This window comes from Lucilia sericata, unplaced genomic scaffold (genome assembly GCF_015586225.1).
Source record: "Lucilia sericata isolate MDLA Ls3-8-SP2 unplaced genomic scaffold, ASM1558622v1 Contig000689F_arrow, whole genome shotgun sequence".
Taxonomy (NCBI): domain Eukaryota; kingdom Metazoa; phylum Arthropoda; class Insecta; order Diptera; family Calliphoridae; genus Lucilia; species Lucilia sericata.
Genome location: NW_023994692.1, coordinates 42501 through 57500, shown reverse-complemented (window position 1 = coordinate 57500; position 15000 = coordinate 42501). Strand labels below are relative to the sequence as shown.

The 15000-nt window shown below is 32.6% G+C and overlaps 1 protein-coding gene across 2 annotated transcripts in view; it reads right to left on the bottom strand.

Moving 5' to 3' along the window:
* LOC119607358 overlaps window positions 1-15000 on the bottom strand; it is a 53597-nt gene that overhangs the window by 38137 nt on the left and 460 nt on the right. The window contains exon 2 of one of the 2 annotated variants that reach the window (XM_037961225.1): window positions 14024-14602. The gene's annotated coding sequence lies outside the window, so the exon portion shown is untranslated. Of the gene's footprint in view, window positions 1-14023; window positions 14714-15000 lie in introns of those variants that run through there. The other variant, XM_037961227.1, reaches the window with a different exon arrangement.

Sequence of the window (15000 nt, the reverse complement as noted above, 5' to 3'; positions counted from 1 at the left end):
CTAGTTCAATTCTAGTTCAGTTCTAGTTCAATTCTAGTTCAATTCTAGTTCAGTTCTAGTTCAGTTCTAGTTCAGTTCTAATTCAGTTGTAGTTCAGTTCTAGTTCAGATCTAGTTCAGTTCAGTTCTAGTTCAGTTCTAGTTCAGTTCTAGTTCAGTTCTAGTTCAGTTCTAGTTCAGTTCTAGTTCAGTTCTAGTTCTAGTTCAGTTCTAGTTCAGTTCTAGTTCAGTTCTAGTTCAGTTCTAGTTCAGTTCTAGTTCAGTTCTAGTTCAGTTCTAGTTCAGTTCTAGTTCAGTTCTAGTTCAGTTCAGTTCTAGTTCAGTTCTAGTTCAGTCTAGTTCAGTTCTAGTTCAGTTCTAGTTCAGTTCTAGTTCAGTTCTAGTTCAGTTCTAGTTCAGTTCTAGTTCAGTTCTAGTTCAGTTCTAGTTCAGTTCTAGTTCAGTTCTAGTTTAGTTCTAGTTCAGTTTTAGTTCAGTTCTAGTTCTAGTTCAGTTCTAGTTCAGTTCTAGTTCAGTTTCTAGTTCAGTTCTAGTTCAGTTCTAGTTCAGTTCTAGTTCAGTTCTAGTTTAGTTCTAGTTCAGTTTAGTTCAGTTCTAGTTCTAGTTCAGTTCTAGTTCAGTTCTAGTTCAGTTCTAGTTCAGTTCTAGTTCAGTTCTAGTTTAGTTCTAGTTCAGTTCTAGTTCAGTTCTAGTTCAGTTCTAGTTCAGTTCTAGTTCAGTTCTAGTTCAGTTCTAGATCAGTTCTAGTTCAGTTATAGTTCAGTTATAGTTCAGTTCTAGTTCAGTTCTCTTCTAGTTCAGTTCTCGTCTAGTTCAGTTCTAGTTCAATTCTCTTCTAGTTCAGTTCAAGTTCAGTTCTAGTTCAGTTCTCTTCTAGTTCAGTTCTAGTAGAGTTCTAGTTCTGTTCTAGTTCAGTTCTAGTTGAGTTCTAGTTCAGTTCTAGTTCAGTTCTAGTTCAGTTCTAGTTCAGTTCTAGTTCAGTTCTAGTTCAGTTCTAGTTCAGTTCTAGTTCAGTTCTAGTTCAGTTCTAGTTCAGTTCTAGTTCAGTTCTAGTTCAGTTCTAGTTCAGTTCTAGTTCAGTTCTAGTTCAGTTCTAGTTCAGTTCTAGTTCAGTTCTAGTTCAGTTCTAGTTCAGTTCTAGTTCAGTTCTAGTTCAGTTCTAGTTCAGTTCTAGTTCAGTTCTAGTTCAGTTCTAGTTCAGTTCTAGTTCAGTTCTAGTTCAGTTCTAGTTCAGTCTAGTGCAGTTCTTCTTCAGTTGTAGTTCAGTTCTAGTTCAGTTCTAGTTTAATTCTAGTTCAGTTCTAGAGTAATTCCAGTTCAGTTCTAGTTAAGTACTTTCAACTCAAAAAGTACCATTTTAGTACCATAAAAGTTGCATTTTACCCCCTTAAAACACCTCCCACTTTAGAGTTGATTGGCTTTAATAAAATTTTTGGCTTGCTGCTGTTGTTGTTTTCACTTTATTCTTTCTTTTTTATTAATATTTTCTAATTTCATTGTGTGTTAATCATTTGTTTTATTTGAAGTCATTTAAAATTTTTGTTGAGCTTTTTTTGATTCTTTTTTTCAGTTTTTTGCTACGTCTTCTGTTAAATATAATTTTTATGAGTTCAAGGTTATAATCAACGACAACAGCAACAACAACTCTACACACACAACAAACACAGCAGCTTTATTAAATGGCTGACTGACAGACGAAGAGTGTTTTTTTTTTGTATTATTTTACCAATAAATTGTTTTATATGAAAAATAAATAAGAAATTCATATAAATAATAATAACTAGGCTGGTTGACTGACTGGCTATTGGCTTGTTTTTAAGCTTTTTTTTGTGATTTTTCTTTACTGTTTCATTTTTAAGTTTCTTTTTCTGTTGTTTAATTCTTCTTTTTTTTATATATATTTTTGACGTATTCTTTTTACCTCATACTAAAATATTACAGTATTTTTTTTATTACTTTTTCAAGTTTCTTTAAAAGTCTATGTGTTTGTGTGTGTGTGTCTATGAGAGTAGATATTTTGCTCACTTTTACACGTTGTGTTTATCAATCAATCTACTTTATTATTGTTGCTGTTGTTGTTGTTATTACATGGTGTGTGATTTGTTTTATATCTTTTCAATGTAAGAGTTAAGATACAACGGGGACTGACTTTCACTTTGTTGTTTATTTTGTTTTTATTTTTGTTTCTTCTCTTTTTATGCTCAATTTTATGTGTTTTAGTTTGCTTATTATAGTTGTTGTTGTTGTTGTTTATAAATTACATTATAAAAAAGCATTGTTGCTATTTTTGATTGTCAATAAGTTGTTCACTGAACAAAATAAAAGGGGGATAAATTGCAACTTAATTACGGGGGAAACAGGGGACTTTGCGAAAAAGGTCACCAGAAAACAAGAATATCGCTCAAAACTTTCCATCGAACTTCAGAGATATTGCATTGCAGCCAGTTTTAAATAGCCGAATAAAAAGCCAAAAATTAATGATGATTTCCTAATCTCTTTAATAAAAAAAGATCTAGAGGGATCCTAGTTCTAGCTCAGTTCTAGTTCTGTCCTAGTTCAGTTCTAGTTCAGTTCTAGTTCAGTTCTAGTTCAGTTCTAGTTCAGTTCTAGTTCAGTTCTAGTTCAGTTCTAGTTCAGTTCTAGTTCAGTTCTAGTTCAGTTCTAGTTCAGTTCTAGTTCAATTCTAGTTCAGTTCTAGTTCAGTTCTAGTTCAGTTCTAGTTCAGTTCTAGTTCAGTTCTAGTTCAGTTCTAGTTCAATTCTAGTTCAGTTCTAGTTCAGTTCTAGTTCAGTTCTAGTTCAGTTCTAGTTCAGTTCTAGTTCAGTTCTAGTTCAGTTCTAGTTCAGTTCTAGTTCAGTTCTAGTTCAGTTCTAGTTCAGTTCTAGTTCAGTTCTAGTTCAGTTCTAGTTCAGTTCTAGTTCAGTTCTAGTTCAGTTCTAGTTCAGTTCTAGTTCAGTTCTAGTTCAGTTCTAGTTCAGTTCTAGTTCAGTTCTAGTTCAGTTCTAGTTCAGTTCTAGTTCAGTTCTAGTTCAATTCTAGTTCAGTTCTAGTTCAGTTCTAGTTCAGTTCTAGTTCAGTTCTAGTTCAGTTCTAGTTCAGTTCTAGTTCAGTTCTAGTTCAGTTCTAGTTCAGTTCTAGTTCAGTTCTAGTTCAGTTCTAGTTCAGTTCTAGTTCAGTTCTAGTTCAGTTCTAGTTCAGTTCTAGTTCAGTTCTAGTTCAGTTCTAGTTCAGTTCTAGTTCAGTTCTAGTTCAGTTCTAGTTCAGTTCTAGTTCAGTTCTAGTTCAGTTCTAGTTCAGTTCTAGTTCAGTTCTAGTTCAGTTCTAGTTCAGTTCTAGTTCAGTTCTAGTTCAGTTCTAGTTCAGTTCTAGTTCAGTTCTAGTTCAATTCTAGTTCAGTTCTAGTTCAGTTCTAGTTCAATTCTAGTTCATTCTAGTTCAGTTCTAGTTCAGTTCTAGTTCAGTTCTAGTTCAGTTCTAGTTCAGTTCTAGTTCAGTTCTAGTTCAGTTCTAGTTCAGTTCTAGTTCAATTCTAGTTCAGTTCTAGTTCAGTTCTAGTTCAGTTCTAGTTCAGTTCTAGTTCAGTTCTAGTTCAGTTCTAGTTCAGTTCTAGTTCAGTTCTAGTTCAGTTCTAGTTCAGTTCTAGTTCAGTTCTAGTTCAGTTCTAGTTCAGTTCTAGTTCAGTTCTAGTTCAGTTCTAGTTCATTCTAGTTCAGTTCTAGTTCAGTTCTAGTTCAGTTCTAGTTCAGTTCTAGTTCAGTTCTAGTTCTAGTTCAGTTTCAGTTCAGTTCTAGTTCAGTTCTAGTTCAGTTCTAGTTCAAGTTCAGTTCTAGTTCAGTTCTAGTTCAGTTCTAGTTCAGTTCTAGTTCAGTTCTAGTTCAGTTCTAGTTCAGTTCTAGTTCAGTTCTAGTTCAGTTCTAGTTCAGTTCTAGTTCAGTTCTAGTTCAGTTCTAGTTCAGTTCTAGTTCAGTTCTAGTTCAGTTCTAGTTCAGTTCTAGTTCAGTTCTAGTTCAGTTCTAGTTCAGTTCTAGTTCAGTTCTAGTTCAGTTCTAGTTCAGTTCTAGTTCAGTTCTAGTTCAGTTCTAGTTCAGTTCTAGTTCAGTTCTAGTTCAGTTCTAGTTCAGTTCTAGTTCAGTTCTAGTTCAGTTCTACTTCAGTTCTACTTCAGTTCTAGTTCAGTTCTAGTTCAGTTCTAGTTCAGTTCTAGTTCAGTTCTAGTTCAGTTCTAGTTCAGTTCTAGTTCAGTTCTAGTTCAGATCTAGTTCAGTTCTAGTTCAGTTCCAGTTCAGTTCAGTTCTAGTTCAGTTCTAGTTCAGTTCTAGTTCAGTTCTAGTTCAGTTCTAGTTCAGTTCTAGTTCAGTTCTAGTTCAGTTCTAGTTCAGTTTTCAGTTCAGTTCTAGTTCAGTTCTAGTTCAGTTCAGTTCTAGTTCAGTTCTAGTTCAGTTCTAGTTCAGTTCTAGTTCAGTTCTAGTTCAGTTCTAGTTCAGTTCTAGTTCAGTTCTAGTTCAGTTCTAGTTCAGTTCTAGTTCAGTTCTAGTTCAGTTCTAGTTCAGTTCTAGTTCAGTTCTAGTTCAGTTCTAGTTCAGTTCTAGTTCAGTTCTAGTTCAGTTCTAGTTCAGTTCTAGTTCAGTTCTAGTTCAGTTCTAGTTCAATTCTAGTTCAGTTCTAGTTCAGTTCTAGTTCAGTTCTAGTTCAGTTCTAGTTCTAGTTCAGTTCTAGTTCAGTTCTAGTTCAGTTCTAGTTCAGTTCTAGTTCAGTTCTAGTTCAGTTCTAGTTCAGTTCTAGTTCAGTTCTAGTTCAGTTCTAGTTCAGTTCTAGTTCAGTTCTAGTTCAGTTCTAGTTCAGTTCTAGTTCAGTTCTAGTTCAGTTCTAGTTCAGTTCTAGTTCAGTTCTAGTTCAGTTCTAGTTCAGTTCTAGTTCAGTTCTAGTTCAGTTCTAGTTCAGTTCTAGTTCAGTTCTAGTTCAGTTCTAGTTCAGTTCTAGTTCAGTTCTAGTTCAGTTCTAGTTCACTTCCAGTTCAGTTCTAGTTCAGTTCTAGTTCAGTTCTAGTTCAGTTCTAGTTCAGTGCTTTCAGTTCTAGTTCAGTTCTAGTTCAGTTCTAGTTCAGTTCTAGTTCAGTGCTAGTTCAGTTCTAGTTCAGTTCTAGTTCAGTTCTAGTTCAGTTCTAGTTCAGTTCTAGTTCAGTTCTAGTTCAGTTCTAGTTCAGTTCTAGTTCAGTTCTAGTTCAGTTCTAGTTCAGTTCTAGTTCAGTTCTAGTTCAGTTCTAGTTCAGTTCTAGTTCAGTTCTAGTTCAGTTCTAGTTCAGTTCTAGTTCAGTTCTAGTTCAGTTCTAGTTCAGTTCTAGTTCAGTTCTAGTTCAGTTTCTAGTTCAGTTCTAGTTCAGTTCTAGTTCAGTTCTAGTTCAGTTCTAGTTCTAGTTCTAGTTCAGTTTCTAGTTTCAGTTCTAGTTCAGTTCTAGTTCAGTTCTAGTTCAGTTCTAGTTCAGTTCTAGTTCAGTTCTAGTCAGTTCTAGTTCAGTTCTAGTTCAGTTCTAGTTCAGTTCTAGTTTCAGTTCTAGTTCAGTTCTAGTTCAGTCTATTTCAGTTCTAGTTCAGTGCTAGTTCAGTTCTAGTTCAGTTCTAGTCTTCAGTCCAGTTCTTAGTCAGTTCTAGTTCAGTTCTAGTTCAGTTCTAGTCAGTTCTAGTTCAGTTCTAGTTCAGTTCTAGTTCAGTTCTAGTTCAGTTCTAGTTCAGTTCTAGTTCAGTTCTAGTTCATTTCTAGTTCTAGTTCAGTTTCTAGTTCAGTTCTAGTTCAGTTCTAGTTCAGTTCTAGTTCAGTTCTAGTTCAGTTCTAGTTCAGTTAGTAGTTCTAGTTCAGTTCTAGTTCAGTTCTAGTTCAGTTCTAGTTCAGTTCTAGTTCAGTTCTAGTTCAGTTCTAGTTCAGTTCTAGTTCAGTTCTAGTTCAGTTCTAGTTCAGTTCTAGTTCAGTTCTAGTTCAGTTCTAGTTCAGTTCTAGTTCAGTTCTAGTTCAGTTCTAGTTCAGTTCTAGTTCAGTTCCAGTTCAGTTCTAGTTCAGTTCTAGTTCAGTTCTAGTTCAGTTCTAGTTCAGTTCTAGTTCAGTTCTAGTTCAGTTCTAGTTCAGTTCTAGTTCAGTTCCAGTTCAGTTCTAGTTCAGTTCTAGTTCAGTTCTAGTTCAGTTCAGTTCTAGTTCAGTTCTAGTTCAGTTCTAGTTCAGTTCTAGTTCAGTTCTAGTTCAGTTCTAATTCAGTTCTAGTTCAGTTCTAGTTCAGTTCTAGTTCAGTTCTAGTTCAGTTCTAGTTCAGTTCTAGTTCAGTTCTAGTTCAGTTCTAGTTCAGTTCAGTTCAGTTTAGTTAGTTCAGTTCTAGTTCAGTTCTAGTTCAGTTCTAGTTCAGTTCAGTTCGTTCTAGTTCAGTTCTAGTTCAGTTCTAGTTCAGTTTTCTAGTTCAGTTCTAGTTCAGTTCTCGTTCAGTTCTAGTTCGTTCTAGTTCAGTTCTAGTTCAGTTCTAGTTCAGTTCTAGTTCAGTTCTAGTTCAGTTCTAGTTCAGTTCTAGTTCAGTTCTAGTTCAGTTCTAGTTCAGTTCTAGTTCAGTTCTAGTTCAGTTTCTAGTTCAGTTCTAGTTCAGTTCTAGTTCAGTTCTAGTTCAGTTTCTAGTTCCGTTTTAGTACAGTTCTAGTTCAGTTCTAGTTCAGTTCTAGTTCAGTTCTAGTTCAGTTCTAATTCAGTTCTAGTTCAGTTCTAGTTCAGTTCTAGTTCAGTTCTAGTTTAGTTCTAATTCAGTTCTGGTTCAGTTCTAGTTTAGTTCTAGTTTAGTTCTAGTTTAGTTCTAGTTTAGTTCTAGTTTAGTTCTAGTTCACTTCTAGTTCACTTCTAGTTCAGTTCTAAATCAGTTTACTAGAGAACTGATGGTCTATTATCATTTCGACATTTTGTTTACATTAGCATCACTGTTTATTTTAGTTACTTTCTCTTGTTAAATTTCTTCCCCTGTAATATTTGCTGCTAAACTTAGATTTCTTATAAATAATAAAAAAACACTTTAAATAGTTTATTTTTTTAATAATAAAATAACTTTTTTTTTCATACATTTTTAATAACACGAGACATTTCTTTCTTCTTCTTCATTCCAAATACTTATAAATAAATATGATATTGTTAATTGTAATACAATTGCAATAGCAACAACACAACAACGTATAAAACATTATGGAAATAAATTGTTACTAACTTATGCTGGTGGCTGACTGGCTGTTGGGGGTTTTTCTGCTTCTTCTTCTATTGTTTCGAAACAGTAACAACAATTTTAGAAACCACAGCAGACAAAACAATTCAACGAATGAGGAAAAACCCTACAAACATATGTTATGGCGTCAGAGTGTCAGAAAAGTATTTTTGTAAGGAAGAACTGTCATCTATGAGACACTTTGACAACTTTTAGAAAACAATCTTCCTACTATGATATGGAAGTTAACTATACATTATCATCATTTGAAACTGTTAAACTATCCCCTTATTTGTATTTTGTTTTTGCAACAATCTTTTATTGTTTTATCTTCTTAAAATGTTTGCTGGGTATATGTGTAATAAACATAGCCGCAAAATTCTTGTTGTTGTTGCAATAATATGAGTGTTTTTTGAATAAAAACAAAGTCATGCATAAAAATATGTATAAAACAAAAAATAAATAAAAGCAAAGTGTTTTTTATTTCTATGTCACATGTACAATATGTGAGAGAAGAGCAAAAGTAAGTAATTTATGACCCAAATAGATGTTTTTTTTTTTCAAATTTCATTCTTTCTTTTTTTAATATATTTCTAGAGTATTACAATAAATAAAAGGAATATATATATATAGACAAACACATAAACTATGTAACACACCAACAAAAAAAAAGCGATAAATTTTGTATATAATATAAGATACTAAATTATATACTTTTACACACATTTTACGAAACTTACACTCTCTTTTTTTCTACACACAAACAGTCATAAAACACCGCTACAACTACAAAATGAAAATGAGGTCAGGGCAAAACAATTAAGGCCAAAACACAACAAAAACAACTAAACTGAACTAAAAAAAACTAAAATATTTATATTAAAGCTTAAATAAATAAAAAGAAAAAGGAGTAGGAGTGTGAGAAAAAAAGTAGTAGAAAAAGTATTATAAATAATATTGAACATTTCTTTTTCTTCTCAGCTTTTCTAACAAATATTCCTTTTTTGGTATGTATTTCTATAACATTTATGTTGTTTTTGTTTTTCTTTATAAATCAATGAAAATATTTCAAGTTTTTGACACATTTACCAAGAGAGTGCCATATAGAGAGTAGAAAAAAAACTATAACAAAAGAACCATTAAATATATGTATAAAAAGCAAACATGAATAAAAAAGTAAATTATGGCCAGAAATCCATAAAATAACGGTATTAAAAGAATCTAAAAAGTACAATAACAAACATTTAAAGACATTAACTATTTAGAGAGTTAAGTCAAGAAAAAAAGTGTTGTGGAGAGATAAAAGTTGAAAAGAGTTTAGGTTTAAATGATGTAAGAAAAAATAATTATAGAAAACTTTAAGTATAAACAAGAAAGTTAAAGTTTTTAAGAGAAAAATATATAGTTCTCAATGTAAAGTAATAGTTGTACTATTGACAAGATGTATTTAAAGAAATTATTGCCATAGATTTCTAGAAAATTTAAGAGAAATGAAGAAGAAAGGTTCTTTCCCAATCCATTAATCTATGCGGCGGTCTGTCCATCTAGCTGGTCTGGCGCGAGAGCGAGCGAGCGAGCGAGCGAGCGAGCGAGCGAGCGGCGAGCGAGCGAGCGAGCGAGCGAGCGAGCGAGCGAGCGAGCGAGCGAGCGAGCGAGCGAGCGAGCGAGCGAGCGAGCGAGCGAGCGAGAGCGAGCGAGCGAGAGCGAGCGAGCGAGCGAGCGAGCGAGCGAGCGAGCGAGCGAGCGAGCGAGCGAGCGAGCGAGCGAGAGAGCGAGCGAGCGAGCGAGCGAGCGAGCGAGCGAGAGAGCGAGCGAGCGAGCGAGCGAGCGAGCGAGCGAGCGAGCGAGCGAGCGAGCGAGCGAGCGAGCGAGCGAGCGAGCGAGCGAGCGAGCGAGCGAGCGAGGAGAGCAGCGAGCGAGCGAGCGAGCGAGGCGAGCGAGCGAGCGAGAGCGAGCGAGCGAGCGAGCGAGCGAGCGAGCGAGCGAGCGAGCGAGCGAGCGAGCGAGCGAGCGAGCGAGCGAGCGAGCGAGAGCGAGCGAGCGAGCGAGCGAGCGAGCGAGCAGCGAGGGCGAGCGAGCAGCGAGCGAGCGAGCGAGCGAGCGAGCGAGCGAGCGAGCGAGAGGAGCGAGCGAGCGAGCGAGCGAGCGAGCGAGCGAGCGAGCGAGCAGCGAGCGAGCGAGCGAGCGAGCGAGCGAGCGAGGAGCGAGCGAGCGAGCGAGCGAGCGAGCGAGCGAGCGAGCGAGCGAGCGAGCGAGCGAGCGAGCGAGCGCGAGCGAGCGAGCGAGCGAGCGACGAGCGAGAGAGCGAGCGAGCGAGCGAGCGATCGAGCGAGGGCGAGCGAGCGAGCGAGAGAGCGAGCGAGCGGCGAGCGAGCGAGCGAGCGAGCGAGCGAGCGAGCGAGCGAGCGAGCGAGCGAGAGCAGCGAGAGCGAGCGAGCGAGCGAGCGAGCGGAGCGAGCGAGCGAGCAGCGAGCGAGCGAGCGAGCGAGCGAGCGAGCGACGAGCGAGCGAGCGAGCGAGCGAGCGAGCGAGCGAGAGATAGCGAGCGAGCTAGATAGCTATAGATATATCTATCTATCTATCTAGCTATCTATCTATCTATCTATCTATCGATCTATCTAAATATTTTCCTTTATTACTTTTAAAATTAACACCTTTTCCATATACATACTTATTTTGTTATAGAACAATTTATAAATATTTTCTGATAAAAACAAAAATCAATTAACAGTTTTATTAAAATTAAATACAAATAAGAATAAATATCACGGATGAAATCTAAAATATGTAAATAACTACAACAAATGGGACTTCCCCACTACAAACTCTAGTACTACATATTTTCTTATATATAAACTAGTTTAAACAAAATCTTTAAATCAACTTTTTCAAAACACATAATAATTTCTAAAGTAATATGAAAAAATCTATTATAAAAAACCCTTAAATAACCAACAATTCTGTTTTAACATCTGTTTTAAATACAAATAAACTAGTATTATGAAAAAAAACATCTAGATTAATCACAAGTTTTTTTTTTATTATTTTATGGTGTGAATTAATAATAGAATCTATAATTAGGTTAACTAGTATAAGGAAGCTAAGCTATGCTTATTCATTATGTTTGTTATTAGTAATTTGTTATCAAATTTCTTTAGCTTTTTAAGTTCAAGTTGATTATTTTGTTGTTATTTAGGTTTTTATATAAATTATTTAGAAATTTGTTTGGAATATTTAAAAGAAAAAGAGATAAAAGTGAAATTTGAAAGAACTTGAAAGTTATGTGATAAGTTGTTAGCAAATTAATAACAATTGCAGATAATATTGTATATATTATTTAGGACATTATAACTTTGCAAAATTTTATAAATTCAAATAAAGATAACAATATAATTAAGACATTCCTAATAGAATTTTAAAATACCAGGTAAATTTCTCGATAACATATCCAATTGCTCTTAACTTGTACTTACTAGTCCTTTTTACAAGGAGGTATAAGATTCATAACTACATGCCTCCAAAGTTAAATGGAATAAGACTCAATCTCACTGATCATACGAAATAACTTGGAGTAATTCTTTGACAGTAAACTATCCTAGAATATGAATATCCAAAACAGGATAAATAAGGCTAATATAGCTATTTACACCTGTAAGAGAGCGGTTGGTTCTAACTGGGGCGTTAAATCTAAAGGTATCAACTGGATCTTCAAACCTGATGTTAAGTATGGTGGCAAGCAATGGAAAACGCTTCTCATTGTGCAGCCATAGAACGTAACCTACGAAAAATTGCAATCCTGATCACGACACCAACAAAGGCCCTGCTAACTATAATGAACTGGTTACCAGTTGATCTGATGGCGATTCAATGCAATCAGACTAAACGCATGTGGTTCGTGGTCTAGTAGTAAAGGAACCTCACTTCGAGACAGGCGCTTTCATATCCGAGTTTCTGCCAGGAATTCTGTACCAGAGTCCCACTTAACTAATGGTATAACAAATGTTTACACTGACGGCTCCGAGAGGACTGTAAGGGAGGCAATTGACAATCACGCCAGATGAATGGGTCTCGAATATAAAGACTACTATAGAAGTTGTAATAATGAGGAGGAAGAGGAAACAATACTTAACCTCCTCTGCTATTGCCCATCATTCGATGAAAGCTGAGAACATTGTTTCGGCTTTACTGTTCTATGAGCTATATGGGATATAAAATATCCTAAATTTTGTGAATCAAACTGGCTGGTTTCAATGTTGAAGTAGAGAGTAATACTTAAAAGAACTCCTACGACCACTAGGGTATCACAACGGGACCGCAACTAGATGCGCCCATTAGAGCCACTCATGATTGATTGCTAGCTACCACACAATTAAACAATATTTTATCAAAAAAATTCAATTTTTGCAAAGATTTTTTAAATTAATTTCATTGAAAAAATAAATTTTCTAAAAAAAAAAAATCGATAAATATGCAAATATTTCATAAAGTTGCACTGTTTTTACGATTATGAACCAGAAATTTCATAAAATTTATAATAATTATTTTATTCCTCATTTTTATAAAGTTGTTTATTTTTTACGCTTTAGAAACAAATTTTTTAATAATTAATAATAATTTCATCTCAATTGATACATTTTTTATAAAAACTTTTTGTTTTTTTACAAAGATTTTTTAACAAATTTCTTTAAAACCTGCTTCGCACCAAAATTTTCCATCTAACATTTGTTCAACGAGCTAAACTGTCATTATTTGTCATTTTTTTCAGGACTTTTGATCAAATTTTTTATAATTTATAATCCTTCCATCTGAATTGAAGATTTTTTTTTTATAAAAATTATAATTTTACAAAGGTTTTTTAACAAATTTCTTAAAAACCTGCTTCACACCCAAATTTCCCGCCCAACATTTGTTTAACGAGCTAAACTGTTTTTATTTGTCGCTTTATCAGGACTTGGAATTACATTTTTTAATAATTAACAATGTTTCCTAATCAATTGATGAATTTTTTTGTAGAAAATTATAATTTTTCAAAGATTTTTTAACAAATTTCTTTAAAACCTCCTTCACACCAAAATTTTCCACCAAAAATTTGTTCACCGTGCTAAACTGTTATTATTTGTCACTTTTTCAGGACTTGGAACCAAATTTTTAAGTAATTAACAATGTTGCCAACTTAATTGATAAATTTAAAAAAAATTGATTTTACAATGATTTTTTAACTAATTTCTTTAAAATCAGCTTCACACCAAAATTTTCCACCTAACATTTGTTCAACGAGCTTAACTGCCATTATTTGTCACTTTTTCAGGACTTGGACTCAAATTTTTTAATAATGAATAATGTTGTCAACTTAATTGATAAATTTTTTATAAAAGCCTTTTGATTTTACAACAATTTTTTAACAAATTGCTTTAAAACCTGCTGCACACCAAAATTTTCCACCTAACATTTGTTTCACGAGCTAAACTGTCATTATTTGTCACTTTTTCAGGACATGGAATCAAATTTTTTAATAATTAATAAAGTTTCAATTTCAATTGTTAACTTTTTTATAAAAACTTTTTGATTTTACAAAGATTTTGTAATAAATTTCTTAAATACCTGCTTCACACCAAAATAATCCATCTAACATTTGTTCAACGAACTAAACTGTCACTTTTTTACGACTTGGAACCAAATTTTTAAATAATTAACAATGTTTCCAACTCAATTGATGATTTTTTTTATGAAAAATTATAATTTTAGAAAGATTTTTTTAAAAATTTTCTTTTAAAAACCCACGAAAATGTTCCATCGCAAATTTGTTCAACTATCGTGTCATTATTTATGACTTTTCTAGGATGGGAACACATAATTTTATAAAATTTATATTATTTTTCCAATATTTCTTCACTTTTATAAATTTTTCTATAAAAAATGTGTAAAATTTCAACAATTTTTAAAATTTTTTTAACAAAAATTTCTTCAACATGCTATGCTGTCATTATTTGTCACTTTATTTACATTGTGAAGATATAATATTACAAAATTTATAATAATTTTCTATATTTTAATAAATTTTTTTAAATTTTCTATAAAAAATTTCATAAAAACTAAAATTTTTCATAAATTTCTAGAAAAATCTCTTAATTTAGCACAAAATTTGACACCACAGATAAGTTGTTATTATTAGAGGTTTTTTGGTTTAAGGAATGTTAAATATTATTATATTTATAATAATTATTAAACTAAACATTAATAGAATTATAATTTTAAACTATTTTTTTACTTTTTTTATAAATTTTTCATATTTTATAAAAAATTCCTTTAGTTACTTGCAAAAACTCTTTGTTTTCTTTTTAATTGTTTACTTAAGGGTTTATTGAATAGTTGTTGTTTTATTTGTTTACTTTTTAAAGGCATTTAATCTCTTTTTTGTCTAATTATTAATAGTATTTTATAAAAGACCTTTAAAATTCGTAAAAAAAAAAAACACAAACTAATTGATTAAATGTTAATTATGTACGAAAAAAACAACAAATAATGTCAAAAATCACTTGTATACAAAAAAGGAGAAAAAAACATGTGTCAGTATAAAAAAAACAGCTACAAAAAAAATTTATATGTATAGAGAATTGAAACAATGCAATAACAACTAGACAAAAAAAAAAGAAACAATGTCATTTAAAACGTCAACTGAGGCAGAGTTGGATATTAACAGAGGAAAATAAAACTCTGCTATGCTAACAGACTGTGGGGTTATTAAGAAATGTTAAAAAGTTTAATTTTTTTTATATTTTTAAGGTTTTAAAAGAAAAAACAAACTTACCTTTTGCTAAAATTTATTGTTGTTTAAATAATTTCTATTGTTTTTGTTGTAATGATGTGTAAAAAAATCCTTTTAAAAATCCATAAGTTTAGTTTAAAACAGGCGTTTTGCTGCTACTTTTTTTGTTGATAAAAATAGGGAGTTTTTTTTTTGTTAAATATTAATTAATGTTGTTGTTTTTGTTGTAAAACAACTTGTTTGTTAAACATTTTTATAGTTGTTGTTGTGTTGTTTTAGTAATAAGTTTTCGTAAGAAGTTTCACCACTTTCTTTTGCTAGTTTTTTTTTTGAGGTTTTTTTTAGCGGGTTTTTTTTTCTCTCTGTATTTTTTATAACATTTATATTTCTACCGTTTAAATAACTAGTAGTTGTAGTTGTTGTTGTTGGTTTTGTTATAAAGGTAGTAGTGGGTAAGGTAACAGAGAAGCAACAAAAAAAAAACGTAGTTAATTTTTGTATGTTTTTAGTGAGAGGTGTGTGTGAGTATGTGGCTTTTACTCAACTTGTTTTTTTTAGTTTCAATGTTGTTGTTGTTGTTGTTGCTTGTGTTGTTTGTTGCTTGTTTTTTTGCTGTAAAATCTATAGAAAAAAGCAACAAAATGCTGTATAATATGAATTAAAAAGGAAACCAGTATTTTCTTCTTTCACTTGAGTTTTTTTCTTTTACTTTTTTTTTCGTAGTTATAGTTGTTTTTGTTTGTTTGATTTTTTGTTAAAATGAGAAATTTTATTTCTTGTTTAAACTTTTTAAAAGGTTTTCTTACCTTTATATTTCTATTAATTTATTTAAATATTTAGTTAATTGTATTATTTTTCACTATAAAACAAGTTTTTAAATATTTATTTTTAAATAAATTTAAATCATTTTTTATTAAAACTCTTAAGAGTTGTTTAAAACACATTTTGTTAAACAAAATTTTCCTTGCTTTTATAATAATAATTTTATTATAATTTGTTAATTATTTTTACTACCAGGG